The sequence below is a fragment of the Lissotriton vulgaris genome, chromosome 10 (genome assembly GCF_964263255.1).
Source record: "Lissotriton vulgaris chromosome 10, aLisVul1.2, whole genome shotgun sequence".
In the NCBI taxonomy this organism is placed as follows: domain Eukaryota; kingdom Metazoa; phylum Chordata; class Amphibia; order Caudata; family Salamandridae; genus Lissotriton; species Lissotriton vulgaris.
In genome coordinates this window covers 1,035,910,442-1,035,928,565 of record NC_141698.1, presented here as the reverse complement: position 1 = coordinate 1,035,928,565, position 18,124 = coordinate 1,035,910,442, and positions in this window count along the sequence as shown.

The window sequence follows — 18,124 nt, the reverse complement described above, 5'->3', positions numbered from 1 at the left end:
GAAGCAGAGAAATGCTTAGATGGCAAGTATCATTCTGGTGCTGGCAACATGGGTAACACCAGTTTTATTATAATATCTATAGAAGAGTGCCTGATGAATTCACTTTCGATGCGCTACACATATGAGTCATTGCAGCAGAGAGGTTCTTGCATAAGGCTAGATGTATTGAATGCGTGATTAAAGCACGCGATGTATCAACATAACATCCATCAGGGAGGACTAACTGCAGGACTTGGCACCATGGTCGAAACCAAGATACCTCCTGAGCATGTTGTGTGGATCCAATAAATGCATCTGCGTGTGGAACTTAAGGCAGAGTTTGAACCCTGATGCTTTCAGAGAAGACATCTGACCAGTGACAGTTTAAGCAGAGGAAAGATTTGAAGGTGAAGTACGGAGAAGGCGCTCCGGAATGTGTTGATTTCGCACGGAAGAAAAGGAACTGAGGCCAATATGCATGCTGGTGTCTGATATACACTGGTGTTATCATGTCTGGCAGTTAGGATCATGGCTGAAGCTGCACGACACCACCTGGCAGCACTTGAGAGCCCCTAATGGGGAAGTACGGTTCCAGCTGAGAAAACCGTTTCGAGCCTCACGTCCTGTGATTCAACTATGAAAATGCTGCAATGTAACTGCTGCTTATGTAGAGCGCATCAAAAGCAGGGACAGCCAGGTTGTACTATTGATGGTGCAATTAGTCATCTCTTACCGTAATTGTCGCCCTTAATGAGTGCAGCGCCTAGTGTCTTGTAAAGCGGGGAATGCAGTGATGTATGATTCTGGGGCCCTCCTATGTCTGTCCGAAGATTCATAGGGCCGGGGTAAACTAAATTAATGCAGCGCCTGGTGCCTTGTAAAGCAGGCGCGCACGCGGGTGATGTGGGGGCCGATTTTGCTGAAGGAAGTCTGTCAGTGAATAGTGCCGGAGGAATGTAAGGGTTGCACACTCTGTTTGTGCCCTATGGAGCCAGGAGACCCCGGTTCAAATCTCGCAACATCCTGAGAATCCGGGCAAATTAGTTAACCTCCTCGTGCCCATGTACAGCGTCTGGATGCCCTTACCGAGGATACGCGGAGCTGTATGCAGCTTCAAATTAACCAGCTCAGGTACATGCAGCCGTTACATAATTAAAAATATACAAGAATTGGGGTGAATAGAAAGGAAATAATTATCGTCGTTGGGAGAGGGGGGGGGGGGCAGGGGTTAGAGGCGGTATCACGTATTAGGTCAACCAAAAGTGCAAAAACTGTGGTAGGACACAAGAACGCATCGTCATGACGTGCGATTTCATCGTCTGCGATGTTAGGTACTTGCAAATAGGAAGCAACGCAGTTGCGTTGCAACTACGTGCGATGTCAAACATGACGATGTTTTGGCCTTTGCGAAGTATTCAATGCTGGTTAATGCATGCGATGCAATGGTGTGCGATATATCAACATACATCCGGCTGGGGGCAGCGTGTGGTGGAGCGAGCAGAGGTAAGTGTGATGTATGCGATGTACCTCACGACCCCCGCAGCCCCGATCCCCTGCGCTGGCAGATTGCTCCTCCACCCTGCTCCACTCCGTTCTCGGCCGCCCTCAGCCCTCAGCCGGTCAGCTCAGCTCCACTCCCCTACGCTCGGAGTGCAGCAGCTGACGGGACTCCTCCTTCTCCTTCTTGCCGTCAGAACACCGACACGGACCACCTCCCGCCCCGCCCCGACCTCCATGCCAGCGCTACGTCGCGGCCGGCGCTTTTTTCAGGGGACTACTTTGTTTTTAAAGTTAATTTTTTTAATTTACGTTTTATTTTTATTTTATGTAGCTTATGTCCATCTACACACCCTGACATTTTCAAAGATGTATCGGGTGTGTAGATTGGCGCTGTGGTTCCCGAGTTTACCTGGCTCAAAGGTGAGAGTTCTCTCTTTATAATAGTAGTATAGATATATATATATATATTTTTTTTTTTTTGCCCTGGAGCGCTCCCGGGGCGCGCCCCGGTGAGCGCCCCGGAAAGCGTAGTCTTTTGAAGCACCCCAGGGCGCGCTCCGGAGAGCGTCCCATTAGCGCTATTGCCGCGAGCGAAAACATCATTGTGACGTATCGCGTAGCCGCGTCCACGTGATACGCACAGCGTAAGCGCACCCGGAAGCACTCGAGCGAATACGATCGCGCAACGTAAACATCCGACGCGCTTACGCGACGCGACCCGGGTCATGTGACCTGAAAATAACACTTTTAATTGGTGCAGATCAGTTTTGGTTTCATAATGATGAAATCCCTAGTCTTGTGACCTGAAAATAACACTTCTCATTGGTTCAGGACATTTTTTTTTTCCTAATGATGAAAGACCCCACCTTTTTTCCTTATTCTGACTTTGTCCCTTGATGAGGAAGACCTGTTTTGAAATCTTTTAGGTATATTTTGTACTTTGAAATGGCTACAGTTGCAGCATCAGCTGCAACTGTAGCACCACCACCACCACCACCACCAAGAGGACCACCACAACATCACATTGGTGGTCAAGAAGAAGAGGAGGAGGAGGAAGAGGAGGAGGGGACGAGGAGGAGGTGGCTGGAAGAACACAATACTCCATACCAACCCAAGCCACACATTGTATGGCAGTTTTTTTCCATTCCTGAGGGAAGAAAGTGAATGCGGCAAAGGTGACTTGCCTTATCTGTGACAAGGAACTCTCAAGGGGTAACCCAATTCATTTGGGAACAATACCATGATACCATGATAAGGCACATTCAGCGCAAGCATCCTAACAACTATGCTGCCGCAGAGATGAGAGAACTGGCCAGCAACCCTCCCCAATCTACACCCAGCACCTCCAAACGAAAACAACCCACTCCATCGGGACCAGAGACAAGGGAGACAATCCCTTGCATTCAACCACGATTTGGAGAATTTAGGGTCACCTGTATTTTTTGTGGTAAGACCATCTCCTATGGTGAGCGGAGCCTAAAGCTCATCCTCCTTGCTGGTGACAACCACAATTGCCCCAAAAAACCCAAATTTTTTCCTGATTTTTTTTTTTGCTCCTGTTGAGCCATTTTCAATTCCCTGTTTTTTGTTCCTCCCCATAAAAATAACCCAAAAAAATACAAAATAGTTCATAAAAGCCAAAAAAAGTCAAAAATGTTCAAAAAACATAAAAAAAATATAAACCAACAAAAAGAAGAAAAAAACAGTTCTTTTTAGAACTACCTCCAATTTCTAAAAAAAAGGCTCCATTTTTTTAAAACTCTATCATTCAATTTTCCCCATGGCACGCTCCCCGGTCCACTCCCCGGTGCGCGTACCGGGCGCTCCTCCCGCGCAAATCAAAAAAAAATTTTTTTTTCACCCGCGGGGCCCTTTTATAGCCCCCACATCAAACCTAGGGGGTCAAGGGGGGTCTACTCTGCCCCCTTATGGTCATTTCCCCCTTTGTTTTTCCCACCTCTTGTGTCTCGATCCTACCGAGACACAAGATGGCGGCCGCTCCGGAATGTTTCGAATGTTTACAGACACCCGAGAGCCAATCAGCTTTCCACGCGCACCTCGCGTGGCGCGCCCAGGGCGCTCCCCGGTGCGCGTACCAGGGCGCTGCCATAGATATATATATTTTTTTTAATCTAAATTACTCCTAATCCACTGGAGCACATATCTTGAGACATAGCAAAGGCACATCGGGCTACCAGTCCCTACAATTTTGCCAAGTTTGGTGGAAATCCATTCAGCCGTTCGGGCTAAAAGTGAGGTCGACCGCCCTATGGAAATTAACATTGGGAAAACACGTTTTGGGACCCCCCTTTTATCTCGGCCCCCGCTTGACGAATCCTCCCCAAACTTTCATGGAAGGACCGGGGCGCCGCGAGGCAAATGTGAGGAAATTGTCAGGCAGATTCCTCAACCGGCGCCAAAGTTATTCACAATAGAATGTTGAGATTTTGCATTGAAAATAATCTTAACTATAACTACCTACTGTCGACCGCCAGTAGGTGATTATATATATATATATATATATATATATATATATATATATATATATATATATATATATATATATATATATATATATATATATATATATATATATGTATATATATATATATATATACATACATATATATATATATATATATATATATATATATATATATATATATATATATATATATATTACCTACTGGCGGTCGCCAGTAGGTAGTTATAGTTAGGATTTTTTTCAATGTTAAATCTCAACATTCTATTTGGAATAACTTTGGCGCCGGTTGACGAATCTGCCTCAAAATTTCCTCAAAATGGCCTCGCGGCGTTCCGGTCCTTCCCTGAAAGTTTGGGGGGGATTCGTCAAGCGGGGGCCGAGATAAAAGGGGGGTCCCAAAACGCGTTTTCCCCTATGTTAATTTCCATAGGGCGGTCGATTTCACTTTTAGCCCGAACGGCTGAATGGATTTCCACCAAACTTGGCAAAATTGTAGGGACTGGTAGCCCGATGTGCCTTTGCTATGTCTCAAGATATGTGCTCCACTGGATTTTGAGTAATTTAGGTTAAAAAAAATATATATATCTATAGCAGCGCACCAGTACGCGCACCGGTGCGCGTACCGTGCGTGCCACGCGACTTGCGTGAGGAAAGCTGATTGGCTCTCGGGTGTCTGTAAACATTCTAAACAGTCCGGAGCGGCCGCCATCTTGTGTCTCGGTAAAATCGAGACACAAGAGGTGGCAAAAACAAAGGGGGAAATGACCATAAGGGGGCAGGGTAGACCCCCCCTTGACCCCCTAGGTTTGATGTGGGGGCCATAAAAGGGCCCCGCGGGGCAAAAAAAAAAAAATTTTTTTTTTTATTTTCGCGGGGGGAGCGCCCGGTACGCGCACCGGTAAGCGCACCGGTGCGCGTACCGGGGAGTGTACCATGGGGAAAAAGAATGACAGTTTTAAAAGTAGCTGTTTAAAAAAAAAATGTTTTGTTGTTTTTTTATACATACACATACATATATATAAATGCATATGCATATATATATATGCATATATGTGTATATGTGTGTGTGTAGAGAGAGGTAGAGAGGTAGAGGTGTAGAGGTAGAGAGGTAGAGAGGTAGCGGTAGAGAGGTAGAGATTAGTAGAGAGAGAAGAAGAGAGAGGTAGAGAGTAGAGAGTGAGTAATAGAGAGTAGAGAGTGAGTAGTAGAGAGTAGTAGAGAGCAGTAGAGAGAGTAGCAGAGAGTGAGTAGTAGAGAGTAGTAGAGTGAATAGTAGAGTGAGTAGTAGAGAGTATTAGAGAGTGAGTAGTAGAGAGTGAGTAGTAGAGAGTAGTAGAGAGTAAGTAGTAGAGTGAGTAGTAGAGAGCAGTAGAAAGTGAGTAGTAGAGAGTAGTAGAGAGTGAGTAGTAGAGAGTGAGTAGTAGAGAGTAGTAGAGAATGAGTAGCAGAGAGAATAGTAGTGAGTAGTAGAGAGTGAGTAGTAGAGTGAGTAGTAGAGACTAGTAGAGAGAGAGTAGTAGAGAGTGAGTAGTAGAGAGTAGTAGAGAGTGAGAAGTAGAGAGTGAGTAGTAGAGAGTAGTAGTGAGTAGTAAAGAGTGAGTAGTAGAGAGAGAGTAGTAGAGAGTGAGTAGTAGAGAGTAGTGGATATTGAGTAGTAGGGAGTAGTGAGTAGCGAGTAGTAGGGAGTGAGTAGTAGAGAGAGAGTAGTAGAGAGTAGTAGAGTAGTAGAGAATGAGTAGTAGACAGTGAGTATTTGAGAGTAGTGGAGTAGGAGAGAGTAAGTAGAAGAGAGTAGTGGAGAATATTCCAAAGTTTGGCACAGCACCACTTTCACAATGAGTCCAATCAAATCATATCACTTAGAGTCCTTATTGAAGCGCTGAATCTTGGTGTATATTCAAATGCTTTTATTTTCCTTAAGTTTTTGTACCACAGCCAGCCGAAAGGTTTCGTTCTGTACAACAGAACTTCTTCAGGGCGTTCTTATTTCCTTCAAGTTATGTCGGTATCCAGTTGTCATATAACTAGATATTTCTTCCAAATGTTAGACGAGACATAAGTATATTCTTATTCAAATTGACTAGGTATCAATTTTACCCACACAATTCGGGCAGACTTGAGTAATTTATAGCATCCTCAAAGTCAGTCTTTCAAAAATTCCAAAGTATAGGACATGATAATCCAAATCCAAATGTTTCTCAAGAAAAGTCATTTACAATCGTTCGGAATATCGGTGTTTGGGCAGATATGATCCAGGGACCCCCAGTATGCAAGGGGAATTAGTCCCCCCTCTGCAAACGCGCCAGTGGCCTGCATTGCAGAGAGGTGTAACAAGGGTGTGGCCTCATTACACTTCTCTGCAATGCAGCTCCCTCGCGCATACTGGAGGCTCCTGGTGGACTAGTTGACCCCAGGGACCCCCAGTATGCAAGGGGAATTAGTTCCCCCTCTGCAAACGCGGCAGTGGGCTGCGTTGCAGAGAGGTGTAACAAGGGGCATAGTCTCATTACACCTCTGCAATGCAGCCCCTGGCGCATACTGGAGGTTCCAGGTGGGCTAATTGGCCCCCAGGGGCCCCCAGTATGCAAGGGGAATTAGTTCCCCCTCTTCAAACATGCACGGGGGCTGCGTTGCAGAGAGGTGTAAAAAGGGTTGTGGCTTCATTACACCTCTCTGCAATGCAGTCCCCTGGCGCATACTGGAGATTCCTGGTGGGCTTTCAGGTCTTATATAGTTAGGAATTAGCATTAAAAAAACCTTTGAAATTCACTGAAAAAACCATAGGTTTCACACCAGTTATAGTTAGGAATTAGCATTTAAAAAACCTTTGAAATTCACTGAAAAAACCATAGGTTTCACACCAGTTATAGTTAGGAATTAGCATTTAAAAAACCTATTAAATTCACTGACAAAACCATAGGTTTCACACCAGTTATAGTTAGCTGGAAATTTTACTGACATAAAACCATTGAAATTCCCACGTTATAGTTAGTTGGACTCACTATAACTTGCGCGCCTGCAATGCACTGCTGATGACGTCACATATTACATCACTCATGACATGGTCAGTGACATCACTCATGACATCACTGATGACACCATCCTTGTGACAGAGTGACAGACCTAATTTCAGTGTAATGTAACGCTTGAAACACATATTCAAAAATAGAAACAAACATTTTCAAAAAAATGGAGATACCCAAACCAGTAACAACAACCAATTCAGTAATTCCACCATCTATATACACATCCACTCATTCACCAACAGTTCTATATAGTCACTCATATATATACTCACTCATCATATGTAGTGATACACCTATACATCCTGTTACAGATCAGCAGTCATCCAAAAGTTACTCACACACATACTCACACATGCAAATAAACTATTGAACATCCATTTATTTGCATATACATTTATACACACACTACCACCTTACTTCTAAGGAAACTTACACATACTTACTCTCTTAAACAATCACTTATAGAAACACATACTTATTTAAACAGGAACTCCTACAATCTCTCACTATATATACTATACTCACTTATATACATCACTACTCACATATACTAGATTAAAACATATGTCGTTACTAATGAAGACACTAGTGAGACAGTCATTCACTCACTAACACACACATATACACACTCATCCACCCATACAGTCCTGCACATATGCTGTCTTCAAAACACATACAAACAGTGAGTCAGTCACCAACCCCTGCAGCCACTTATACACAAAGAGAAACACTGATACAAACATTTAAATATTCAAACAATACTCGCTAATATATGTATTCACTAAGATACACTTAATAAGCCAGTTAACCAACCAATTTAAAAAAAAAACATCCATTTACACACTTATTTAAACATTTATTCTTCCATCGACCTTTACAAATACATATATAAAACAAATTTATTTTTCAGAAAGACACACATTCACTGGATGGTGTCATCAGTGATGTCATGAGTGATGTCACTGACCATGTCATGAGTGATGTAATATGTGACGTCATCAGCAGTGCATTGCAGGCGCGCAAGTTATAGTGAGTCCAACTAACTATAACGTGGGAATTTCAATGGTTTTATGTCAGTAAAATTTCCAGCTAACTATAACTGGTGTGAAACCTATGGTTTTGTCAGTGAATATATATATATATACACATGAGCAGGAGCAGGCTGCTGTCCATCTGCATGCCGCATCTCTCCTTTTCAACAAAAGCGGAAATCCAGCAGGGGAAGCAAAGTAGGTACCTCGTTGGCTGGTTGTGATGGTGTTTGTGTCAAAGTTTGACAATGTCTGCACCTAAAATATCAGATATCTGAAATACTTTTTACCACTGGCCATTCTCATCTTCGTGGCCCACCCAACCTTGTTCAGGGCCCTCCCTGAGCAAGAATCTTAGAGCCGGGCCTGTCTCACAGTCTCTTTTGTACCTTTTTAAGTAGCCTCCCCTCTAACGCTCCCCATGGTGTTTCACCTATCACTAACACATTGGTCTCTTCTCTGTCTCTCTTCCGTGTTTATTTTTCACCTGCCTGCTTCTTTATCACCTACTCTAATTCTCTGCCAGCTGTCTCGCCTATTTTTATCCCACACCTGTCTCCTCTCTCTCATCTGCCTTTTTCTCATCCTCCCACGTCACTCTCCACCCCTCTCTGTAACCAGTTCTTTATTACCCCACACTAATTCTCACAGTTCTCTCTGTCTTTCTCCCTCTCTCTTCTTTGTGCCTTGTAAGTGTCTATTTCTTGTTTGTCTTTCTCCTTCCCTGTGTTCTCTTTTTCCTCTCTCACCCTGGCCTCTGCAGGTGTTTCCTTCCACAATGAAATAAAGGAGATTTAGAGGCGAGTTTACCGCCAACATTGATTCATTTTGCAGGAGGGGAGGCGTGGCTGCAGTTTGAGCCGAGACTAGGTGCTGTTGGACCCGATGCTGCTGACGATGGGGAGCCGAGGCTGTGGGGCAAGGAGCACTGCGGCGGCGGTGGACGGCAGCTGTGGCAGAGGGGACAGTGCCGCACGGTCGCTGATCCCTCAAGGGCCAGGGAGCAGGTAGGTGCGCTCGAGGGTGAATGCCGCTGTGAGAACTGTGGCGGCAGCAGCTGACAGCATACATCGCAACACTGCCGAGCTATCTACCCGGGGCTGCAATCTGACTGCACTGTGGCGCTGAGGCCCTCTTGCCTGAATCTCGCGCTGGGACACACCGCCTTTGGGGCACACCAGTAGGTGGGGGGGGGGAAGCATTGACACAGACATCCAGATAGTGTGATAAAGGCCGCTTTATTGGAATCAGGTGCACCTACAACAATGTCCCACCTGGTCTGTGCCGAACAAAACTACTGCTCACTAAATAACAACTGCCTGACAGCCACCCACCCCCACCCCTAAAGTTAACCCCAACATTGCAACTGAAAATACAACACATCCGCTCAGCAACCTACCCCTCGACTGAATGCCACAGTGACCTCCATGACCTCACCCCCGCCTACCATACAGTCCCAGGCCTCCAGCAAAACCACCCTATCTCCTTAGGAAAGCGCCCCCCAGTAACCGCACCTTTTCCAGCGACACCACAACTTTAAACACCCTAAACCAGTGCACCATCGACCAACAAAACCCCTCAGGACCAGGACCAACCCCGCCACACCAGAACCAGAGGGACAATTACAGGGAGGGTGGGAGGGACCACGAAACTGCCTACGGACCCCTGGCTGCTGTGTCACTGCACCACAAACAGTGTGCAGTGACACAAAATGGCCGTATAAATACTGGACAAGCCCAAAACAAGCCCAAGGAGCCCAACCAGCCCAACCAGCCCAAACAGCCCCAGCTACGGAGAGCCCAGAGTGCCAAACTTCCTCCCCCCCCTCCCCTGGTGCCCCAAACTTCCCCGGGGGGGAGAGCCTCCCGCTGGTCGGCCACCCCCCCAAATCCCCATTGGGGCACACCAGTAGGTGAGGGGGGGAAGCACTGACACAGACACCCAGATAGTGTGATAAAGGCGGCTTTATTGGAATCAGGTGCACCTACAACAATGTCCCACCTGGCCTGTGCCGAACAAAACTACTGCTCACTAAATAACAACTGCCTGACAGCCCGCCATCCCCACCCCTAAAGTTAACCCCAACATTGCAACTGAAAATACAACACATCCGCTCAGCAACCTACCCCTCGACTGAATACCTCAGTGACCTCCATGACCTCACCCCCGCCTACCATACAGTCCCAGGCCTCCAGCAAAACCACCCTATCTCCTTAGGAAAGCGCCACTCGAAAATCGCTTACGACTTTCGACCCCCCCCTAGGACTCCTGCCTTCTAGGATACCTGAGCACCCCCAACGCCCCATCCAAAGCCTCCTTCAGCTGGACTATGTACAATTCCATGCCATACCTGGACAAGTGAACCCCATCCTCCCGGAAAAAATAGACCGCGCCATAGCGCAACTCCGGGTGCTCCATCCTCCCCACCCTCTCCCTGGCACAGAATTCCCTCATCTCCCGATTAATCTTCCTCCGTGCCCTGTCTATGGCTCTTGGGCGCTCCGCTCTTCTCCACACAAGCCTGGGAATAAACTCGGACCAGATAGCATGACAGCCCGCCCATTGCTTCTTAATTTCCCTCAGGGCCCTCTTTATTTGCTTGAGCAATGCCAGCCCCTTGCAATGTACCAAATCGTTCTCGCCCAGATGAATCACCACCACATCCGGGCACACCCCCCATCTCACCACCGTGTTAAACAAGGGCAACAACTCATGCCAACGCCTACACCCTTTCCCCCTCCAATGACAATGGTACAGCCCTGCATCCAATCCCAAATTGAGTGTCTGATGCCTGTCCCACTCCGCCTGTTTTGCCCTCTTGATGAATGAGTGTCCCACAATATATACATTCAAAACAGCCACTTCCGGCCCAGCAACTGCACCTGTAAAGACACACATATCAAAATCGGGAATCACTGTTACAACACCCCATCCGCCTCCCTCAACCGCACATACGTCCGGTAACAATCCGACTTCCACCGTCCCAGCCTCTGTATCTCCTCCTTACCACAACCCCTCCGTGCCGCCCCGATCCCGAAGGAATGCGTCCTGAAAGCCAGTGGGTCCTCACCCATGTACCGCAGGGCGCGCCGCAGAACCCACATAGCCTGGGACGCTGTCACTCCGTCACCCCCACCTCGACCAAAAACCTCCCCCTCCTTCTCGCCGCGGCCTGCCATCAACCTCCTCCCCCACGCCCCCGGGCACACCCCCTCCCAGCCGCCTGGGCCCAGTACCACCCAAGTCCCGACCCCCCGCTGGTCCGTCTTCGAGTACTGCAAACGCACCGCCACCTCCTGAGCTCGCACCTCCACATCCTCCCACAACACACCCCGCCTCCCCTTTGCGCCCAGCAACTCCAACACTCGAAACGCTCCAAAGAGCAGCCAGGACATCAGGGTAGAAAAACGCACCGCCTCGCCGTCATCCCTGCACACCGCCGGGAGCGCGCCAATGACTCCTTCCAGCAATTCCACTGTGATGGGACGTCACAGCCGCACCTTTGCACCCCTCTCTCTCGCCCACCCCTCCAGCAGCCGGGTCCCCAATTCCCCCGCCAACGGGGGGTAACCCCACCACAACTTTCCCATGAACGCCACCGCCGACAACTTGCCCGCAAACGACACCCGCGACAGCCCTCTATCCATGAGCGCCAGCATGAACCTTACCACCTGTTCCTCGCGCCACCACCGTCCCCTCGCCTCACCGCACCTGACTGCAGGAATTCCTCCCACGCTTGCTCGTATGCCTTCCACGTGGACACCGCTACCGACGCCTTGACCAACTGAAAGACCCGGCCTCGCCCACCGACCCCATGTCCTCCGGCACCGGCGTCCTGACTTCCTCCGCCGCCGTGGCTAGCCCATGGAACCTCTCCCACTGTGAACGAGACAAAGTATCGGCAATGTCATTGTCCACTCCTGGAACGTGGTGTGCCTGAAACAGTATGTCATTCTCCAAGCAACGCAAGACAAATACCCTCATCAACTTCAGAACCTGCGGTCCCGTGCCGACTGCCTGTTCACCACCTGCACGACGGCCATGTTGTCCACTCGAAACAGTGCGCGCTTGTGCGCCAGCGCCCCCGACCACACCGTGACCGCCACCACCAACGGGAACAACTCCAAAACGCAATGCTCCTCCCGCCTGCCTACCGGTGCTCCAGCCACTGCTCCGCACACCATTTCCCCTCCCAATACAGACCGAATCCGCCGCCGCCCGCCGCATCCGAGTACATGGTGACGCCCCACTCCCAGTCCTCCGCCGGCGCCATGGGTACTCCATTGAACGCCCGCCACATGCGCAGATCCTCCTTCATTCCCGCCGAGAGGCGCACATGGTGATGAGGCAAGGTCAAACCGGACAACGCCAAACCCAAATGCCGGCAAAACGTTCTCCCGCCCGCACCACGCGGCAAGCAAAATTCAAATGCCCCAACAGCACCTGCACCTCTCGCACCGTCACCTTCCTCTTTGACAACATTCCATCCACCAGAACCAGCATCGCTGACCTCTTGTCTTCCGGTAGGCGCGCTTCCATGGCGACCGAGTCAAGCTCGATACCGAGAAAGGACAAAACCGTACTGGGACCACACGTCTTCTCTGGCGCCAGGGGAACCCCAAATTCCCCCATCAACCCGGCCAAACCATCCAGCTGCCGCTGACAGTCCGCCGCTCCGGGCCGCCCCACCAGGAAAAAGTCATCCAGATAGTGGGTCACTGACTCCGAGCCTGTGCGCCTGGAAAAAACCCACTGCAGGAATGAGCTGAAACGCTCAAATAGCGCGCACGAAATGGAGCACTCCATCGGCAGCACCTTGTCCAGAAATATGAGACCCTGGAACTGGATCCCCAACAACTGGTGATCCGCCGGGTGCACCAGAAGGAGTCGGAACGCCGACTTGACATCGCATTTTGCCATCAGCGCGCCCCTTCCCGCCGCTGAGACGAGCCTCCGCGCCACGTCCACCGACGAGTAAGCCACCAACGCCAATTCTGCCGAGATGTAGGCGTTGACTAACTCCCCTTCCGGCCAAGTCAAGTGCTGTATCAGTCGGAACTGCCCCTCCTCCTTCTTGGGCACCACCCCGATGGGGGAGATGATCAAGCCCGGCAACTGCGGTTCCGTGAAGGGGCCCGGCATCCGACCTTCTCTGACTTCTTTGAACAGTTTCTCTCTCACAATGCCCTTGTGCGCGTTCACTGACTTCAGATTGTCCGCCCAGCGAGCAATCCGAGGGCCCTCATACCCCAGCCGAAACCCCTCCTGGAACGCCCGACGCAGCACCGCAGCATCCTCCGCCCGCGAATACGCCGCCAGCCAGGGCTCCATCCGCTCGATCCTAACCGGCGTACGAGCCTTTTCCCAGAGCTCCAGCTCTCCACCTCTGCCTCCCCCCATCCCCTCACCCTGTCCCCCTCTGGCTGGGGCACCTCCCTGCACGGGCTACTGCCCCGGCGGGCCCCCGAGCCCCCAACAACACAGCACTGGGTGCCGTCGTCCGCATGTCGAGCACTCGTGCCGGAAACGGCATGCCGCCCGCCCGCAGGCTCCTCTATTAAAGTCCCAGCAGGCCCCGACTGTGGCCTGGCCGCCAGAGTCTCCCTGCCCCACCCCCCCATGGGTGGGGCGGGCTGCAAAGGGGGGCGGCACCAGCGCCAAACCGCTTGCCGTGTAAATGGTGCGGCCAGACTTGGCCCCTCCCATCATCTGCTGGTACAGATCCGAATCCAGCTCCCCCCATTGCGCCTCCGGGTCCACCGCAATGCGCGGCAGGAATTCCTCATCGTAGTGTGACCACGCGAACCCGCCGTAAGTCACCTGTGCCCTCCGCCCCACATCTATGCATTTGAAAAGCACGACGGACCGGTCCGGAAACTTCTCGCAATACACGCTCGCGTATATGAGGAAAGCCGCTGACCAGTTGTCTAGCGTCAGGGGCACCTTTGGTCCTGCTCTTCTTCCTTCGACCCCTCCTTGGACGTCAACTCCCTGTGGAGAAGCTTCAAAATGTCAATGTACTCCCCTTTCCAGATCTTTTCCTTCGTCGCCGACGAAAGGTGAGGCCCCAGCGGCTTGGTCAGCCCCATGTACGGTAACTTACGCACCGGCACCACACAACTCTCCTTCGCCCCCCCGCCGGCTCCTTCTCTCCAACCGCCGCCGACCCGCCACCCGCGCTCGACCCGTCTCCACCCGGCGCCGCGCCGTCCGTGCCCACTCCCGCGTCCTGCACGTACCGTCCCCGCACCAGCCGCCATCCATCTTCCCCTTCGCCCCCAGTCCCCACCGAAACATGCACACAGCGCCGCTTGCCACTCCCCGCTCTGTCTCCCGTCTTACCTGGCGTCAAGGTCGGCGTCCTTGCTGGATCCCGCCGCCTAACCAGTGGAGCTAAGGGGGCCGTCACGCTGGGCACTTCTTGCCTTGCTGGCACCTGTAATACACTTCTAACAACATTACAATACCCCCCGTCCTCCCGAATCTCTCCTTCCTCCTCCGACTCTCCATCAGCCGGCTCCACACCACCCCGGCTCCCCACTTGGGTTTCCAGCCGGCTCAAACCCGCTCTCTCACAACACACCCACATCAAATCCATCAGGTCCTCACTCCCACTCCCATCCGCCACACTCGCAGTCCAATCAGAAGTATGCGCATCCATCCTCACTCCCCTACCCCCCGGCGGCCGTAAAGACCCTTCGGGGAGGGGCCGGTGAATACAAATCCTGCCTCCATTCGCCGCGGTATTGAGTAAGGTCCCTCGCTGGAGCTCGGCCGCCCGCACCAGACAGAGCCGGCCCATCCTCTCGGTGGGTTAGAGCCGCATGCTGCTCACCCGAGCGCCTCGCAAACAGCTCCTGCCAAGGAAAAAAGGTGGAGTCCAGCATGCCAGGGTGAAAACACCCCCCTTCTCCCCCCCACGCGCCGCCCCCTCCCCCGCTCCCCCCTCCCAATGCCACCCCCCTTCCCCATCCTGCCGAGTGACCTCCGCGCCGCAACGGGATCTCCCCGCCACCCAGGCCCCAACCCCCCTCCCAATCCCAGCCCCCCGGCCCTCCCCACCCCCGAAACCCCAGCTCGGCCCGCACCACCCCACGCCCCACTCCTCAGGCCCCCCCTGCCACACCCCGCTCCCCTCCCCCTAACTCCCCCCTAGCCCGCCACTTCCCCCCCGCCCCCCCACTTCCCCCTGCCTCCCCTCCACTACCCCAACCGACCCACCCCCCCAGCCCCGACCCACCCCTCCTGCCCACTGCACCCCCGCCTCCGTGCACCCCCCCGCCCTAAGCACCTCTGGTCTGCCACGCCCCTCCGCCTGGCCTCCCCCCAACCCTCCCCCGCCTCCACGGCGACGCCCGCCTACTCGGGCCCACCATGCCCCCACTCCTCCGATGAGGATGAACTCCAATCCAGCTCTGTGTCTGCCCCCCCTCCCCCCCTCCTCATCAGTCTCTTCAATCAATAGCGGGGAAACTGCCCCCCCGCACCCCCGCACCCCCGCACCCCCATCCCCTCCCCCCAACCGCCCACCTTGCTCATCGTCCCCTCACCACCCTCAGCCCCCCGGCCCCCCTCCCCACTCCCCCCACACTCCACCGGCAACACTACCTGAGCCCTCATATCATCCCCCACCCCCCCTGCCCTCCTGGCTAAGCCACTGCCTCGCGGGCCGCCCGTCCCCCACCCCGCCCCCCTGGCACCCCCCCCCTCCCCCCCACCTCCTCAACGAACTCGAGCTCATGCTTCTTCTCCCTCCGCCCGGCCCTCTTGCAACCTCCCTTCGCCTTCCCACGCGGCGCTGCCTCCTTGCGCTGTCCCCCGCCCCTCGCTCCTCCGCCCCCCCCTCCCGCCCCGCTGAGCCGGCCGCGGCCGCGACCGGGGCGGCTCACGCGCCACCACAGCTGCAGCGGCGCTCTTGGCCGCTCCTCCTTACCTGGAGGTCGGGCCACACGATGTCCATGCGGCCCGCCTCGCCCAACAGCCGCAAAGCCTCGGCCACCCGTGGATCGGAACATGCCGCCATCCCGCACCAGTAAACACCGCCTGGACACCAAGACCGCGCACGACCACGCTCACAGCACACCAACAGCGACAGTCCGCCTCGCCACAATTCCGACCACGAAACTGCCTACGGACCCCTGGCTGCTGTGTCACTGCACCACAAACAGTGTGCAGTGACACAAAATGGCCGTATAAATACAGGACAAGCCCAAAACAAGCCCAAGGAGCCCAACCAGCCCAAACAGCCCCAGCTACGGAGAGCCCCGAGTGCCAAACTTCCTCCCCCCCCTCCCCTGGTGCCCCAAACTTCCCCGGGGGGGAGAGCCTCCCGCTGGTCGGCCACCCCCCCAAATCCCCATTCTGCTGCCGCTGGGGCCTGCCTGCTGATAACCTCTCAATGAGAGTGGATAGAAGGGACATTGTGCTATTGCTGACACCTCGGACCTGTATACTGTTATCGCTGTTGTGGTTCTACCTGTGACTCGCTGCTGGGGCGTTGGAATTGAGTATTGTGCTCCCTTCTGAAATCTGCTCGTATCATATCCTAAAATCTCGGATGCCATCGTGCTAACGTTGCTACCAGGGGCAGGGACAGGGACTGCAAATTGAACTTGGGGGCTGTTGCACTGCTTCCGCTGCTGCTCCCGCCATCACCACCATCAGGGGCAAGAACTCCAAGTCCCAGCACTCCCCCTGCAGTGCTTACCACAACGCCAGCAGGAAGCGCCCGGAAGCGCTTGAAAAGAGGAGCGCTACTTCCGCCCCGCGGGCCAAGGGCCGGCCCATCCGCGCCCGGAGTACGCTGGGCTGGGCTGGGCTACCCCCCTTTCATTTGCTCTGCGTTTATCGCAACGGACTCGGACTTGGACTTGGTCAGTGACATTCATTTATTTTATTTTTTCATTCCATTTTTGTGTCTTTATTTATATTTCTAAATGGCTACTAAACGCAAAATCGCCGGGCTAAGGGCTGGGGTGGTGTGGCAGGCACTCTAGATGCTTTTCTAAATAGGGTAGAGTTTGTCTTACAACATGAGATACTTTTAACAGAGAGAAGGCTTTCCCTGGGCCCGCTTATGGGGCAAAAAAGGTCGTCTTCGGGGGCCATCAGCAAAGCGAAATTGCCGGTGGCAGTCCCCCAACCCATAAACGGTCTCACTGTACATTCCACTGACACAGGCTTGGCGGGGTCTGTTTTGATGGATTTGAACCCTGACGTGGGTGAAGTAGAAACATCAACGCCAAGGGATTCTAGTGACTTGGTGGTAGCTCCTTCCCCTGGAGTAACCACCCAGAGGGCTTCGTTGGGGCCATCCCAGATCCTCGTGTCAGATTCACCTGTCGCTTTGACTACCCAGCAATCATCCCAGTTAAAATCTCTTAGGGAAGACAGAGTCGAGCGAGTTACTAGATCTAAAAGATCGACTCTTTATAACGAAGCTACAGGAGGTGCTTCTAAACCAGGGACTGATGGAACCCAAGAGGAGGGAACAGGGGAACTGCATGCAAGGGGTGGGATTGCTTCGAGGCCCAGAGCAAGTGTTAAAACCAAATCTAAATTTCAAGCTATGGGGGCTAGTGGAAAGTCGTCCCTGAGACCTGTGACTGGTCTCCCCGCCATTTTAGACGTAGATAATTCAATGGCGGGGGAAGGAGAAAGGAACCTAGACTACTGAAACCATATCGAGGTTTTGATTAGGGGGCTTTTAGCGCCATTTTTTAATAGAGGGGCTATTGAGGAAAAATTATGTCTCCTGACACAAGGCACTCACCTGACTGTGAATTCGGAGCTGGCCAGGACTAATAATAAACATGTAGAGGGGGAGGGGAGCCCTGTAGTATCCTCTATACCAAGGCCTGGGGGTAGAAGTAGGAGCCAGGATCTGGAGGTGTTGGAGCACAGTGCCTCTCATGTGGGCACTGTTTGCGGGCAGTTCCAGCAGTGTTCATCTGGCACTGTGGGCCCTCCATTGCAATTGAGAACATCCTTCCAGGGAATGAATGGGTCGGTGAGAAATGTGCAGTCGGGCTCCCAAACTCTTCTTCCACAGGAGCCCACCCATAGTGAAGCCAGGGATGTACAAGCACCACATATCGATGGCC